A 17,711-nucleotide genomic window follows, 5' to 3' on the forward strand; every position below is an offset into this window, starting at 1 on the left:
TGGTGGGAATGTAAATTGGTGCAACCACTGTGGAAAACAGGGTGAAGGTACCTTAAAAAACTAAATATAGAACTATCATATGACCCAGCAATCCCACTCCTGGGCATCTCTCCAAAGAAAACCATAATTTGAAAAGATACATGCATCCCAATATTCTCTACAGCACTGTTCACAATAGCCCAAACAGATGCAACCTAAATGTCCATCAAGAGAGGAATGGATACAGAAGATGTGGTACATATATACAAAGGAATATTACTCAGGCATAAAAAAGAATGAAATATTGCCATTTGCCACAACATGGATGGACCTAGAGATTATCATACTAAGTGAGTTAAATCAGACAGAGAAGGACAAATATCATATGATATCACTTATGTGTGGAATCTAATTAAAATTATACCAAAGAACACATTTATAAAGCAGAAACAGACTCACAGATTTCTAAATCAAACTTATGGTTACCAAAGGGGAAACTCGGGGGGGGGGGGTGTGAATTTGGAGGATGGGATTAGCACATACACACTACTATACATAAAATATATTACTAACAAGGACCTACTGTATAGCACAAGGAGGTCTATTCAATGTTCTTTAATAACCTATATGGGAAAAAAGAATGGACATATGTATGTGTATAACTGAATCATTTTGCTGTACACCTGAAACTAATACACTATTGGAAATAAACTATACTCTAATAAAATTAAAAAAAAGAATTCCTGGAACTTCATACAAGCCAATCATAAATAAGATGACAAAGAAAACACTGATAATTTTAAAAAGTGAAAATTAAGCATATCTCATTTTTTTTTTTACTTATAGTAGTGAAATTTAAAATAAATAACAAGATTAAATAAACACAAACACTAGGATATATGAAATCTCTTAAATAATTATTGGATTAAAAGATATCAAAAGTACAATTATAAAACATTTAAAAATGAATTTGCTAGTCTTTGAATTTTTCTATAGGCTTGAAATTTTTCAAAATAAAGTTTGGAAATTTACAATGTGAGAACTTACATACATTTGAGTACTATCTCCTTCTGTCATCTTTGCTCTGTACTGGGTGAAGGAAAGACCTTCATAGACAACATTAGCATTTGTCATGATGAGAACACCTTCCTTGGTGAATACTACCCAGAGGAATTGTGAATTTGAAATAATTTGGAAGATCACTCCTTGAAGCACCTTGGAATTTTTTTTTTTTTTTTTTGTCTTTTTGCTATTTCTTTGGGCCGCTCCCGCGGCATATGGAGGTTCCCAGGCTAGGGGTCAAATCGGAGCTGTAGCCACTGGCCTACGCCAGAGCCACAGCAACGCGGGATCCGAGCCACGTCTGCAACCTACACCACAGCTCACGGCAACGCCGGATCGTTAACCCACTGAGCAAGGGGCAGGGACCGAACCCGCAACCTCATGGTTCCTAGTCGGATTCGTTAACCACTGCGCCACGACGGGAACTCCCGGAATTTTGTTTTTTAACTAATTTATGCTTCTAAAATATGACCTTCAAGATCATGAAGCTATTCAAACCACTTATAAGCTTTAACACAATCACCATGATAGAGTTATTCATGTGGTATTTGAAGTCTGGTGGTATAATCCTCTCATATGATAGTGTGTTTTTGTGACTTAAAAGTCTACATTAAAAAGGTGCATGGAATTAATTTAGTTTCTGTACAATTCACCACTCAGCTGGTCACTGCAGACTATACTATCATGGGAGGAGGCGGGTTAAGTGGGAAGAAAAATGCCAGAGCTCTCCTTTTAGATAGAATTAAAATCTTAAATCTGAGTTCCTGTCGTGGCTCACTTGTTAACGAATCCAACTAGGAACCATGAGGATGTGGGTTCAATCCCTGACCTTGCTCAGTGGGTTAAAGATCTGGTGTTGCCTGTGAGCTGTGGTGTAGGTTGCAGATGCGGCTGGGATCCTGTGTTGCTGTCGCTCTGGTGTAGGCCGGTGGCTACAGCTTCAATTAGACCCCTAGCCTGGGAACCTCCATATGCCGCAGGAGAAAAAGCAAAAACAAACAAACAAAACAAAAAAAAAAAAACAAAAAAAACCCCCAAAAACCAAACAAAAAATCTTAAATCATTACGACTATCTGCTTGGAAGAACATGTACCCTTTGATGAGAATTCAGGATTTAAATGCTAAAAATTCAAAAGATCAAGACAACTTGACTCTTTAAATTTTTAGATATGAGAATAAACAGTTAAATTGTGTCAGGATATTAAGAGACAAGCATTCTCTTAATTCAAAATTGCACATTGTTGCCAATAGTTAATCAAGTAAATAAACACTTTTCAGTTGGACTTCCAGTCTTATATCTGTTACTTGAGTTGGTCAGTGTTAAAATTGCAGTTCCAAATCTTTAATAATTTCTGCCTCCTTCCCAAATTTGTATAGCAGTTACCACTTCATTTTCCTTTTTAACATTGCTTTTCTTTTCCTTCCTATTTTAAACAAGTAACCTCATTATACAATGAACAAATGAACAATTTTTAGTGGTTGAGTAAGAGAGTTCAAGAATATCTTTTGAGATTCTATAAATATGATCTTAAGTCTTGTGAACAAAAATTATTTTTCGAAGAATGTATTATTTTAAAAATTGATTTTGTAAGGCTCATTCAACATTTACTAGCCTTTGGTTTCACTAATAACATCAAGATAATGAAAGTTAATCATGGACATGTTAAATTTTTCACTTAAAAAATTTTTTTTTGCTTTGTGTCATTTATCTAGTTTCTAGATAAATGTTTAAATTCAGTGGTTGAGAGCACAAACCTAATGAACCATATCCTTAGAAGTGTCTTCCCTCTGGTGAAGTTCAATAAGCTGTTGAAGTTATTACTGCTTCTAGGAATTAACATTTTTTATTCTAATAATTAAAGTAACAGGGAATAGAATAGTTAACTATAGTTGTGCCTACCAAGTTCATCTCCTGAGATAAGAAAGTAAGAATAAAACTTCTTCGTTAAATGTCCTTTGTCAATCATCACAGATCGGAAAAGAAGAAAAACGTTACTTTGGAAAAGTGGACACTAAATATTTTTATGCCCACATATAATTTATCTCTGTGTGTAAGATTTAAAGAGATGAAATACTGAAAGTAAAATAATCTTCAAACAAAATATTTTCAAGTCAGACATAGATCCTTCCCTTCTGCCTTAATCTTCCCTCCACCCCTTAACCCACTGTGTCAGGCCTGGGATTGGACCTGAATCCCAGTGCTCCAGAGACACCCCTGATGCCATTGCACTACAGCAAAAACTCCAATCTTTTGTACTTCTATAGTATATCCACTAAAAAAAATAATATCACTAAGTTTTATGCATTCATAGTGGTATATCAGGATGAATGCTTTGATTTCAGCTTTTGGAATAAATTAAAAAGAAAAGGAAAAAATTCAGCAATAGTGTTTTGATAATAGAGCATATTTCCTTAAATTTTATTAACAAAACTTTACAAAGGATTTATAACTCACAAAAATATATTTATTTATGTTTGAGGTAAAAGTAGCAGATATTTGTAGACATAAAAAAATAAAAGGCATTCTGAGTCAAAAGGCTATTTCATATTAAAACATTTGATTAAGACTAGAATGTCTATTATATTTTGATAAGAGGAAGCCTCTCCTTAAAATCACTCTGAACTACCAACTTTACCCATAAAAACTTCATGATGCCAATGTCTTTGTTTCATTGCCTTAGTCTACCACAATCATAGTTTAATACATGTTAAAGCAAATAATTATTTTATTTGCATTAAACACCTCTTTATCCTCTTTCTTGAGTCACCCAAGAATTATCTATGCCATGCTGTTCCTAGATCAGCTTTTACTAATTGTATTTTATTCTTGTGAGCCTTGCTCACCTAATTTTATGTTTAAGTTAAATCTTTACCTTACATCATTAGGGAAGTGATTAAGAGCCCACAGAATTCTCCCTCAAAAAGATAAAACATATTATTGTAAAATTTTAGTACACTGAAGATTGTGTTTTAGGAAAAAAAGTCACCTAACAAGAATCAAAAATCAAAACTGCTGGATACTTATCATTGGAATAGAGGAAGTACAAAGTCAATGAGAGTACATCTTCAAAATTCTGAAGGAAAATGAGTTCTAACCTAAAATTCTCTATCAAGCCAACTTTTAATCATTTCAGAGTAGAATAAATAAATTTCAGGCAGGCAAATTCTAAGAGGTATATTTTCCTTGTTTCCTTCTCCCAGGAGGCTACTGGAGGGTGAGTTTTACCAAAATGAGGGAACAAACCAAGAAAGAAAACCTGCAAACCAAAAACAGTACTTCCAACCCAAGAGAGAAATGAAGATAATAAACATGATCCTTCTGAAAATAGAACTCAGGATGAAAATTGCAGGTATAGAGAGGAAACCCTTTCATATTGGAGCATGGCCAAATCCTCTTCAGAAATTCCATTAGAAAGGCGCAATATCAATTTCTGAATTTTTGATGCATTTGAATATTTTGAGAGGAGATGTAAACAATTTATTAGAAGTTTCAGTTGAATCATAGATAAATATGTAGAAAATTAAGCAGAGGAGCAAAAAATATTAGTTCTAGATAAATATAAATAAAACTTGAAAAAGAGAGAATAATCATGATTTCCTCAATGGCTCAGTTGGGAATAATGTTCAAAATATATTAGTATAGCCCCTCCAGCTCTCTTTTAGTTACTGTTTCTTATTCTTTTAACTTTCAAACTATTTCCATCATTGTAAAGTGTGTCTCTTTACACAATACATGGTTAGACTATGGGGTTTAAAAAAAATCCTTTCTATCACAGCTGAGTTCTACCGAACATTCAGAAGAGATTTAATACCTCTTCTTCTGAAACTTTTCCAGAAAATTGGAGAGGAAGAAACACCCCCAAGCTCATTCTATGAAGCCATCATTGCTCTGATAGCAAAATACCACAAAATAAGATACCACAAAATAAGAAAATTTCAGGCCAATATCATTGATGATCATAGATGCAAAAATCTTCAACAAAATATTACCAAAATGCATACGAATATACATTAAAAAGATCATACACCATGATCCAGTAGGATTTATCCCAGGGATGCAAGGATTCTTCAGTATCCACAAATCAATCAGTCGTTTCACCACATCAACAAACTGAAGAAGAAAAACCATATGATCATCACAATAGATGCAGAAAAAGCTTTTGAGAAAATTCAATACCCATTCCTGATAAAACCTCTCCAGAGAGTTTGCATAGAAGGGAACTACCTCAATATAATAAGAGCCATTTTTGACAAACCCACAGCTAACATCATTCTCAATGGTGAAAAACTGAAAGCATTTCCACTAAGATTGGGAATAAGACAAGGATGTCCTCTTTCACCAATGTTATTAAAAATAGTCTTGGAAGTCCTAGCCATGGCAATCAGAGAAAAAAAAAAACACATAAAAGGAATCCAAATTGGAAAAGAAGAAGCAAAATTATCACTGTTTGCAGATGACTGATTTTATACCCAGAAAATCCTAAAGACACTACCAGAAAACTATTAGAGCTCATCAATGAATTTGGTAAAGTCGCAGGATACAAAATTAATACACAGAAATTGATTGCATTTCTATATGCTAACAATGAAAGATCAGAAAGAGAAATTAGGGAAACAATCCCATTTACCATTTCATCAAAAAGAATAAAATACCTAGGAATAAACCTATGTAAAGAGACAAAAGACCTGTACTCTGAAAACTATAAGATGCTGATGAAAGAAATCAAAGATGACACAAAAAGTTGTAAAGATATGCTATGCTCTTGAATTGGAAAAGTCAATATAGTCAAAATGGCAATATTACCCAAGGCAATCTACATATTCAATGCAATCTCTATCAAATTATCAAGGACATTCTTTACAGAACTAGAACAAAGTATTTTAAAATTTGAATGGAAACACAAAAGATCTCAAATAGCCAAAGCAATATTGAAAAGAAAAAAATGGAACTGAATATACAAACAACTCATACAATTCAACAACAAAAAAACAACAACCCAATTGCAAAGTGGGCAGAAGACTTAAATAGACATTTCACCAAAGAAGACATACAGATGGTCAGCAGGCACATGAAAAATGTTAAACATTACTAATTATTAGAGAAATGCAAATCAAAACTACAATGAGGTACCACCTCACACCAGTTAGAGTGGCCATTATTAACAAGTCAACAAATAACAAATGCCGCAGAGGATGTGCAGGAAAGGAAAGCTTCCTACACTGTTGGTGGGAATGTAATCTGGTAAAACCACTATGGAAAAAAAGTATGGAAATACCTCAGAAAACTAAATATAGAACTACCATATGACCCACCAGTCACACTCTTGGGCATATATCTAGCAAAAAGTTCATTGAAAAAAGATACATGCACCTGTATGTCCATTGCAGCACTATTCACAATAGCCAATACACAGAAACAACCTAAATGCCCAACGATGGATGCATGGATTAGGAAAATGTGGTACATATATATAATGGAATACTACTCAGCCATAAAAGGAAAAAATAATGCCATATGCAGCAACATGGATGGAACTAGAGACTCACACTGAGTGAAGTAAGTCAGAAAGAAAGACAGACACAATATGATATCACTTATATGTGGAATCTAAAATATGGCACAAATGATCTACTGACAAAACAGAAAAGATCATGGACATGTAGGACAGGTTCGTGTTTGCTAGGTGGGAGTGGGATGGATTGTGAATCTGGGGGTTGTAGATGAAAACTCTTGCATTTGGAGTGGACAGGCAATGGGATGCTGATGTATAGCTCAGGGAACTATATATCTAATCACTTGTAATGGAACATGATGGAGGATAATGTGAGAAAAAAATGTATATAGATGTATGACTGGGTCACTTTGCTGTACAGCAGAAATTGACAGAACACTGTAAATCAATCATAATAAAAAAATTTTAAAAATCCGTTCTGCCACTCCTTGTCTTTTGATTATGTAGCCAATTTACATTTACTATAACTACTGATAAGTAGGATTTATGCCTACCACTTTGATATTTGTGTTTTATAATGTCTTTTTTGTTCCCATTCTTCAACTACTTCCTTCTATCTATAGGGAAATAGATATTTTTAGCATACCATTTTAATTCATGTTATTTTTTGAGTTATTGTATCACTGGTTGTCCTCTGTATTTTAATTTAAACAATCTGGTTTAGTATCAATTTAATTTCAATAGTACACAAAAATTTTGCTCCAATATAGCTCCTGATCCCTTTCCCCTCCTCTGTGCTATTATATTATTGCTATATAAATTATATTTTATATATTATAAACCCATCAACACAGTTTTATAATTATTTCTGTCATTTTTTTGTTTTTTATTGTTTGTCTTGTTTGGTTTTGTTTCGTTTTGGCTGTTCCTGTGGCATGTGGAAGGTCCAGGGCCAGGAATTCAGAAATCAAACCTGTGCCAGAGCAGTGAAAATGCCAGATCCTTAACCTACTAAGCCACCGGGAGACTCCATCTATGAAGTTGCCTTTTAAGTCATATAAAAGAAGAAAAGGGTTACAAACAAAACTATATTTATACTGTCTCATTTTTAATATATTTACCTTTATGGGTGTTTCTTGTGTAGATTTGAGTTACTGAATAATGTTCTTAATTTTAACCTGAAGTATTTGCTTTATTTTTTCTTAGAATTTGGGCCTTTAAGCCACAGATTTTCCAGTTTTTGCCTATCTAGGAATGTCTTAGTTTCTCCTTCATTTCTGAAGGATAGTTTTTTGGGATATTAAATTCTTGAATGACAAGTCTTTTTCTTTCAGCACTTTGACTCTATCATCCCTCTACTTTCTGGCCTCATCTTGATGAGCAATCAGATATTTTATTGAGGATCCTTTGAAACAGTGGGTTATTTTTCCTTACCAATTTCAAAATTCTCTTTTTGTTTTTGTGTTTGGATAATGTGACTATGATGTATCTAAGTGTGCATTAGAGTTTATCCTACTTGGGTTTGTTGAGATTCTTGGATGTACAGATTAATATTTTTCATAAAATTGACAATGTTTCTGGTCCTTACTTCTTCAAATAGTCCCTGTGTTTCTTTATCTTCCTTTTTTCTTTCTGGGACCCCCCATTATGCATATGTTAGATGCCTGATGGTGACCTACAGGTCTCTTAGGCTATATTAACTTTTTTTCCTTCTTTTTCTTTTTATTCCTAGGAATAAATAATCTCAATTGAGATACCTGCAAGTTCACTGATTCTCTCTTCTGAAAACTCAAATCTGTTGTTGAGACTCTCTAATGAATTTTTCATTTTAGCTATTTTGTTTCTCAGGTCCAAAATTTCTATTTTGATCTTTTAATTTTATTTCTTCATTCAGTGAGACATTATTCTCAGACTTCCTTTTAATTCTTTTGATATTATATCCTTTAGCTCTCTAAACATATTTATAAAAGTTGATTTAAAATCTTTGTCTAGTAGCCCAAATATTTAACCATTACTCAAGAATTTTTTTTTCTTTTTCTTTTCCTTTTTTTCCCCCTTCTTTTCCTTTTTTGCTTTTTAAGGCAGCTCCTGTGGCATATGGAAATTCCCAACCTAGGGGTCAAATCAGAGCTGTACCTGCTGGCCTACATCTACAGCAACACAGGATCCAAGCCATGTCTGTGACTTATACCACAGCTCATGGCAATGCCAGATCCTAACCCACTGAGTGAGGCCAGGGATGGAACCCACATCCTCATGAATACTAGTCAGGTTTGTTACTCCTGAGACATGACAGGATCTCCAGTGGTTATTGAATTTTAAAGGACAAATTCTTTCAAGTCTGTATACTTTGTGGTATTTAGCTAGTGATACCTCTCTTTCGTTACCTTGGTAGTCAGCTAATGATTGGACATAGATTTCCTTAAATGCCTTGAACCAGTAATTCATCTATCTTTCACCTAAGGTCTCTGTGTGTATATTGGAGTTTTGGTAGTTTACCACTCTGCATTAGCCTTCACTTCCTGATTGCGCAGAGCCTCATGGTCAGACAGAAGTGAAAGATAAGTGTGTTCTTAATTTTTTTTTTTTTGAGCATGCAGATAGTCTGAACATGCATACAGCCTTCTAGATTCCCAGGAATATATAGATGCTTTTCAAATCCCCCCATGAACAACATCTCATATCCCAGATATTCTTTTAGAGTATTTAGGTTATTACCTTGTTTGCCCTAACTGGTATTGTTGCTTTGAGCAGATGCAATGTTGAATAATTCCCTCTGATTGTTTTTAATAAACACCCTAAGGTAAGGGTTTTCCCACTGAACAAGCCCTGAGTCCAGTCAAATAATGACTAACCCTATGAATAAGTATTTTCTAGGTACTTCTAGACATTGCTACAATAGCAGCAATTCTCTGGGGAAGAACTATTTTAAGGAGCTTAAACCTGGTCAGCCCTCTTCATGAAGTGGCTGCCACACTGCTGGTTTTCTAGGCTATTGTGGAACTGGGGAGAGGAGGATGGCAGAAGGGCAAATTAAAATGCTAAAAAGCTTAAGTTTTTACCCAGTTTCAGCAGTTTTTCTTGAGTAAACACTCCTTGGATTTTTTTCAAGTTAGTTTGCAGAGTTCTGAAAAAGTTGATTTGACAATTTTTGCCTTTGTTCTCATTGCTTTTATGGAGGAGTGGCTTTTCAGAAACACTTACTTTGCCATTCTGGAAGTCCACTGCCTAATAGTATTTAAATGATGAAGTAAACAGTGATTGTTGCTTTAACCAAAATTACATTGCAATGGCAGGATGGGTGGGGCTTGGATATTTGAAGGGAGCTTTCCTGTGCTGTAAGCAGAAATGTAGAAAGAAAACCAAATCTTCATTTTCAGTGGGGGTTAAGAGAAAATGCCCCAAACTAAGAAATCAAGATTTGACATTTCAATAACACCATTTAGAGATGAAGGAAGTAAATATGAAAGCGATCAGCTTAAAGAGGTAAAAGTGGTTGCATTTTGTGAGAGATAATAGAAAGGCAGAGATGCAGGTAAGAGATAGATCAAAGTTATGAGCTCCCTAGATTCACCAGCAATCTGCATGATGCTACTGATGATTCTTAAGTTTGATCCCCTGACACCAACTGCATTCTCCTAGGCCATACTGTTAAAGATAATAGGAGAAAGGCATGTTGAGCTCCATGGCAAGGACCCTGTTGTGACATTCTGCCTACTCGCTTGCTGAGGACTGAACCAGTGTCTAATCCTGGTGCCTGGTGGGAAGGAGCCTTTCACCTCCTTCTCCTGGGCTCGTCTCTGTTGCCAATGAAGTGCAAGATGCCACTGGATCTAATCACAAAGCACTGAGGTAGATTAGACAAGTTCCCAGGCAAATGCAATGAGTATCAGAAAGTTTAGGACCTAACTGAGATGAATAATGGATCAGAAACTTAGGCAAGGAATCTGAATAAAAGGAACAGAGTACCCTTAAAAAAATAAAAAAGTAAACATGACAAAATTTGGCATTCTAAAGACATTTTGATTCAAGCCAGGGACAATTTCTGAACTGAAGAACCAGCCTCTTTTATTACTTTCCTTGAGGATTTAAGCTGAAGTCTTTGAGGCTAGGTTGGATCTCTTGACTGGAGTGGGAATGAGGAAGCAGCATTTCTGGTATAATATAAATCATATCTTGGTGATGTATGTCATAAATGTTCAATCAAATGGCACAGTTAACATTTTATGTGTTTGATAAATTGAATCTAGTATTCCTTCCATCTCCAGAAGTATATAAGTCTCTATTTTGAGCCAGAAGGAATAAAAAAACCCATTTTCTTCTGGGATGTTTTTCTAGAACTGATGGCCTCTACAACAATAATCAAAATTGCTTTCCCACATGGTTTTATAAGGGACAGTGGAGGGTGGCAAAGCTTTGTCTAATCTAAATCTCCCCTTCTGGGTGTGAAAGTTATACTTATGCACAAGTAGAGGAATAATCCTCATTGTGATCTCCCTTCCCTTGACCCCAGTTCATTCATCCACAGAAATGACTGGTCAGAAACAGGTTCTCAGACTGGTTATCCATCTTCACAGGGGAAAAAGCCAGTTGCTAATTCAATTAAATAATTATATACTTAGGGTTTAGTTGTACCTCTAAAATGTCCTAGAATTCTATAAGAGGTCAGGGATACAAAGTAAATTGGACACAAAGACTTCTCACAAGAAGCTCACACTCTAGTGAGGAATCAAGGCAAGAACACAGCCTGCTCCCCACTGTGATTAGTGCTCTAATTAGGCTAAGCACATGAGGTCGTGGATTTCTTATGGGGAATATCTAACCCAGTCTTGAGGGCAAGAAAGCTTGTTGGAATTAAGACTTTATTAAAAAGCGTTGTTGCAATAGGGAAAATGCTCAAGATTGCAAGATCTGTAAACATCTAAAAGATCATGTAAAAAAAAGAATTTTCTTTTATAGGACAGGAGAAAAAGGCTAGAAGGAATCTGGTATGGGAAAGTGAAATGAGCAGGGGATATTGTGGGGCAGTTGATCAAGGAAGCACTTTTCTTGCTGTCATTGGTCACCTGGAGAGGCTGCTAAGGAGGGAATGATCTGCTCCAAAGCCCAAGAGTGCAACAGAATTCAGGTACCTGGGGGAGAGAAAGAAGCCTGACTACAGTTTGGTCAAATCAGGCATTTTGTCCAGACTGGTCAGTGGGGATAAATGGTTCAACAAATCATAATATGAAGAATGGGAAATTGGAGGGTCTACATCTGGCCTCACTATAGGTAAACAAGGAGGATGTCAGTGAATTATCTTAGAAGAGAAAGTTTGGTTATTTGCTGTAAGCTTTTTCTGAGACATGAGTTAGGGGAGGGGATGTAGGATATTATTAATCGTAGCTTTTTCCAGGAACACAGGGCTCAAGTAAAGTTCAACATCAACAATATCTACATTGATACTAAGAAAAGTAGGGGAATATTAGAGAAGGGAAATTGCCATGAGGCAGGATATACATGGTATAGTCAAGGAACATGAGGCATCAGTGCAGCAGATCTCAAAAGTAGGAGATTCTTTGAAGGTTTCTGCAGCAATTCAGAAAGAAACATTCACTTGAATTAAGGAATGGTAGTCAAATGCCCAAAGAGATACCAGCCAGTGAGATGGTGGAAAGGTGTTATAAAAAGAAATCTAGGCAATGAGCTATGAAACTACTGAAGAGTTTTACTAAGGAAGACAATGCATCTCAGTGGAGAAAGCAGTCAAAGTAGTAATCATATCAAGAGGCTGGATACTCAGTTTGATCTGAGGTAAGATATCAGATTTTTTTATCTAGAAAGCCAAGAGGCAGAACTACAAAAACAGACCTATTTTCTGGGCCATGATTCTTTCAGATATGATCCCAAAAGTATAGGCAAAAAAAGCAGAAATAGACAAATGGTAAAAGCCTCTTCACAGCAAAGGAAATAATCAGCAGAGTGCAAGGGCAGTCTATGAAATAAGAGAAAATATTTGCATATCATACATCTATAAGGGATTAATATCCCAAATATCTGGAACTCATAAAACTCAACAGTAAAAAACAAAACACCAGGTAATCTGATTAAAAAGAATTAAATTATGCCATTTGCAGCAACATGGATGGAACTAGAGACTCATACTGAGTGAAGTAAGTCAGAAAGAGAAAGACAAATACCATATGATATCATTTATATGTGGAATCTAAAATATGACACAAATGAACCTATCTATGAAACAGAAACAGACAGACATAGAGAACAGATTTGTGGTTTCCAAGGAGGAGAGGGATGGGAGAGAGATGGACTGGGAGTTTGGGGTTAGCAGATGTAATCTATTATACATAGAATGGATAAACAACAATGTCCTACTACATAACACAGGGACCTATATTTAATATTCTGTGATAAACCATAATTGAAAAGAATATTTTTAAAAAGTGTGTATAATTGAAGCACTTTGCTGTACAGCAGAAATTAACACAATGTTGTAAATCAACTATACTTCAATAAAAAAGATAGGTAAGGATGTGAATAGATATTTCTCAAAAGAACACATGCAAATGTCCAACAGATATATGAAAAATTTCTCAGCATCACTAAGCATCAGGAAATGCAAATCAAAACCACAATGAGATATCACCTAACATCCATTAGAATGACTACTATCAAAAAGATAAAGAAAAATGCTGAGACAATGTGAAGAAAGAGAACCTTGTACACTGTTGCTGGGACTATAACTTAATATAGACATTATGGAAAACAATACAGAGGTTCCTTAGAAAATTAAAAATAGAACTACCATATGATCCAGCAGTCCCACTTCTGGGCATACATCCAAAGGAAATGAAATCAATGTCTAGAAGAAATATTTGTACTCCCATGTTCATGGTAGCAACAGTCACAATAGCCATGATACCGAAACAACTTAAGTCCCCATCCACAGATGAATGAATAAAGAAGATGTGATATATATACATACAATGAAATATTAATCAGCCTTAAAAAATAAAAATTCTGTCATTTGTGACAACATAGATGAACCTAAATGGCATTATGTTAGGTGAAATAAGCCAGATACAGAAAGACAAATACTGTATGTTCTCACTTGTATGTGGAATCTAAAAATCAAACTTAGAGATGTAGAATGGTAGTTGCCAGGGTCTGAACTCTAGGGAAATGAAGAGGTGTTGGTTAAAGGGTACAAACTTTTAGTCCTACAGAATGAAAAAGTTCTGGAGATCTAAGTTATAGCACAATAAGTATTGTTAATACTATCTTGTATATCTTGTATACCTGAATACTACTATATTGTATACCATATATTGAAATTTGCTGAGTAGATCTTAAATGTTCTTGTAACAAAAAAGATAACCATGCAAAATTATGAATATGCTAATTAGCTTGACTGTAGTAATCATTTCACAATGTATATCAAAATATCATCTTGTACATCATAAATATATATAATTTTGTCAATTATATATCAATAAGGCTAGAAAATAAATTAACTTTTAAAAGACCTATTTTAAGCCAGTTAGATGACCATGAACCCACTATGATGGGTCATTCACCACCATCTTTATATTCTCAATAAAAATAGCAAATTAAACAATGCATTCATATGACTGGTCACATATAAAGACTTAGCTAAGTATATCCAGTACTAATCCAGAGCCAGTAGAAATCAAATGTCTCCCCAAACAAATTTCTCCTTTAGAGACAAACTTATGATCCTCTCAAAAGGTAAATTTGCATTCTCACCCCCAGACTTGGCCTCCAGAGAAATTTCCTTAAATATTACACGCAAGAAATAAACCTCTACCTTCCCCAGTATACCACAAAATCAGAGCCATGTTTCAGAGTTCCCTCCATGGCTCAGCAGTTAACGAACCCGACTAGGATCCATGAGGATGTGGATTCAATCCTTGGTCTCTCTCACTGGGTTAAGGATCCCACATTGCCATGAGCTATGGTGTAGGTCGCAGACGCAGCTCGGATCCCGTGTTGCTGTGGTATAGGCTGGGAGCTGAAGCTCTGATTAGAGCCCTGGGCTGGGAACTTCCATATGTGGAGGAGTCGGCCCTAAAAATAAATAAATAAATAAATAAATAAGGCAAAAAAAAACAACAACAAAAAAACAGAGCCATGTTTCTTCCAAACAACAAATAAATAGATTTATGCCAAATATGTGCTTAACATAGTCAATTCAACAAATATTATTAAGCCAGTAGAGTATTTTGGGGTTTGGATCTTTTGGAGTTTGGTTTTATATTTCTTTTTACTGCTTGTATTAGTGAAATTAACTGGGAAAAATATAGCCTCTCTCTCTCTCTTTTTTCTTTTTAGGGCCACACCCATGGCATATGGAGATTTCCAGTCGAGGGGTCTAATCAGAGCTACAGATGCCAGCCTACGCCATAGCCATAGCAACCCCAGATCTGAGCCACGACTGTGCCCTACACCACAGCTCAGGGCAACACCGGATCCTTAGCCCACCAAGTGAGGCCATGCTGTGCCATGACAGGAACTCCAAACTATAGCCTCTCTTATCATTGGATAGATTCTGCAAATACTGTTAGTTTCTATTATTAGTGTTTTTTAATAGACATTATCTCTTCCAATCATTCATCTAGCAATTACTAAGTGACTTCTGATGTGTCAGGAAGTGTGCTAGGCTCCAGGGACACAAAACTCGATAAGACAAGGCTTTATACACAAGGATTTCAAGGTAATGGGGAAAGAAAAAACATCCATATAAAGACAATGTATTGTATATGCATCATGTACTAATTTACAAACTGTGATGTGAGTTCTTTCATTCTCTAAAAACTTATTCTGCCCTTGGCTTATTATTGCACAGCTGGGGAGTTAAGAAAGATATTTACATTTTTAAAAGGTTGTAAAAAACCAAAAACAAGGAAGCTAAGACAGACAACCTTATGTGTCTTCAAAAGATAAAATATTTATTTACTATCTTGTTCTTAAAGAAAATAATTGCTGGAGTTCCCTGGTTAAGGATCTGGCATTGTCACTGCTGTGACTCAGGTCACTGCTGTGGCCCAGGTACAACCCCTCACTCCAGAAACTTCCGCATGCCACAGGCATGGCCAAAAAAAAAAAAAAAGAAAGAAAAAATTTGCTGACCTCTGCTCTAGACCAGTGACTTTTTTTTTCCTTTTTTTGTCTTTTTTGTCTTTTTAGGGCTACAACCAGGGCATATGGAAGTTCCCAGGCTAGGAGTTGAATCAGAGCTATAGCCACTGGCCTACACCACAGCCACAGCAACACCAGATCTGAGCCATGTCTTTAACCTACACCACAGGTTAAAGGCAACGCCTGATTCTTAACCCACTGAGTGAGGCCAGGGATTGAACCCACATCCTCATGGATACTAGTTGGATTCATTTCCACTGAGCTACAATGGGAACTCCTAGACCAGTGATTCTTAAATGAAGGTGTTTCTCAGAATCAATTGTGAACTTTGTTACTTTAAATATGCATGCTGGACAGGATCCTGGTATTGGTATTTTCACTAGAAAACACATAGTATTTTCATGTGTACTATGATTGAGAAGCTTTGCTATATATACTTTCCCTAAGGCAGTTCCCAGAACACTTACCTGGGTTTACAGACTCTTAGCAAGGACTTTCTTCATTAACACAGTTTACTCTATACATTATAGAACATTCCTTTCACCCCATTTCACATGCCTTGATAAGATAATCCATTACCTCATATAATAATATTTTAAATTAACATAGTTCTTTGAAAGGCATAAAACCCATTTGCATCTATTATATAATTTGATCCTAATAGTAAAATGGCCTAGAATTACTGTGTTACAAAGAAACTAAGGTTTAGAGAAGTCAAGAGCTCAAGGTCAAACGGCTTCTGAATCTTACTTCATTGTCTTTCTCAACACTGTCTCCTACTTACTTTTTCCATTCTCCATTGAAATAGACTATACAGTCTATTCTTACTACCCAGTAGCAAAATTTCATTACATTCCATAAATCTGTTAGCTAAAGAACGTAATTCCTGTTTAACTTGAGTGCCTGTATGTCTTAAGGCAGACTTGTGTTACAATAATTCCTCTAATTTGCAAGCACTTTTTCACATATATTATGTACATGAAATAAACTAGAAGCTAACTCCTACTAGGGTATAAATGGAGAAAAAGGTATCTCTCTGGAGCATTATTCAACATAAAGCTCATGAAATAATTTGCAGAGGCACAAGGTTCATCCTGCCTAAGCAAATTAAACAATTTTGTTAACCCTGATGTCTTTTGTTAGAAGTAAAATTTATGATAACTGTATGGGCTCTGAACTACATAGCACTCGAAAGCTTTTGTTTGCTCTCAGCTAGAGCTATTTATACCCCAGGATATTGATATTCTGCTACTTAATCAAAAAGTATTCCAACTAAAAATAAAGATAAATGCCTCATTCTTTTGACTATGCAGAGCCAAAACAAAAGAAAAATAATAATCAAAGAATTATTTGCAAACATTTTGGGTATATTCTTACTTCAATCTTTCCACAAGTCTTTATTTTTCACCAATCATATTCAGAAAATGTCAGGAGAGATATAACTCAAATGCATTTCTTATTATATTATGTATTTGTCGGTTTCATTGAGAAATGAACTTGGATAATATTCATATCAGGAATGGAGTAATGTATTTTAACCCTGTACTGGCATGGTTTGGGAGAATATTTAATATTGCTACACAGGAAGCATCGTGATATCCTTGTTGCTGTGGAAGATGGGGGAGAGGGGTTCAGCTAGGAATAAATGTGGAAGTTCATGCCAAAAGGGACAGTGGAAAACACAGTTCTGGAACATCATTGTGAACATTACCCAAAGGTAACTGGCCAGAGAATTCTGAGTACACTTTTTAAAAAATGACTTCATTTTCTAAGAGCAATTTTATGTTTACAGAAAAACTGTGCAGAAAGTATACTCCTCATTCTCCCACTGTTTCCCCTATTATTAACACCTTGCATTGGTAGTTGTACATTTGGTACAATTGTTTATCTGACATAGATATGTTTCTTGGTACAGATTTTAGATATAATAAATTTATATGTGAAAAAAGAAGCTATTGGGGCTGATAAGTAATTAATAACAGGCATTTTGAAGAGATTATTGGAGGAAGTAAAAGTGTTACAAAGAGTTTTCTAATTCAAACTAATGAAATGTGAGATTGA

This window comes from Phacochoerus africanus, chromosome 4, assembly GCF_016906955.1.
Source record: "Phacochoerus africanus isolate WHEZ1 chromosome 4, ROS_Pafr_v1, whole genome shotgun sequence".
NCBI lineage: Eukaryota > Metazoa > Chordata > Mammalia > Artiodactyla > Suidae > Phacochoerus > Phacochoerus africanus.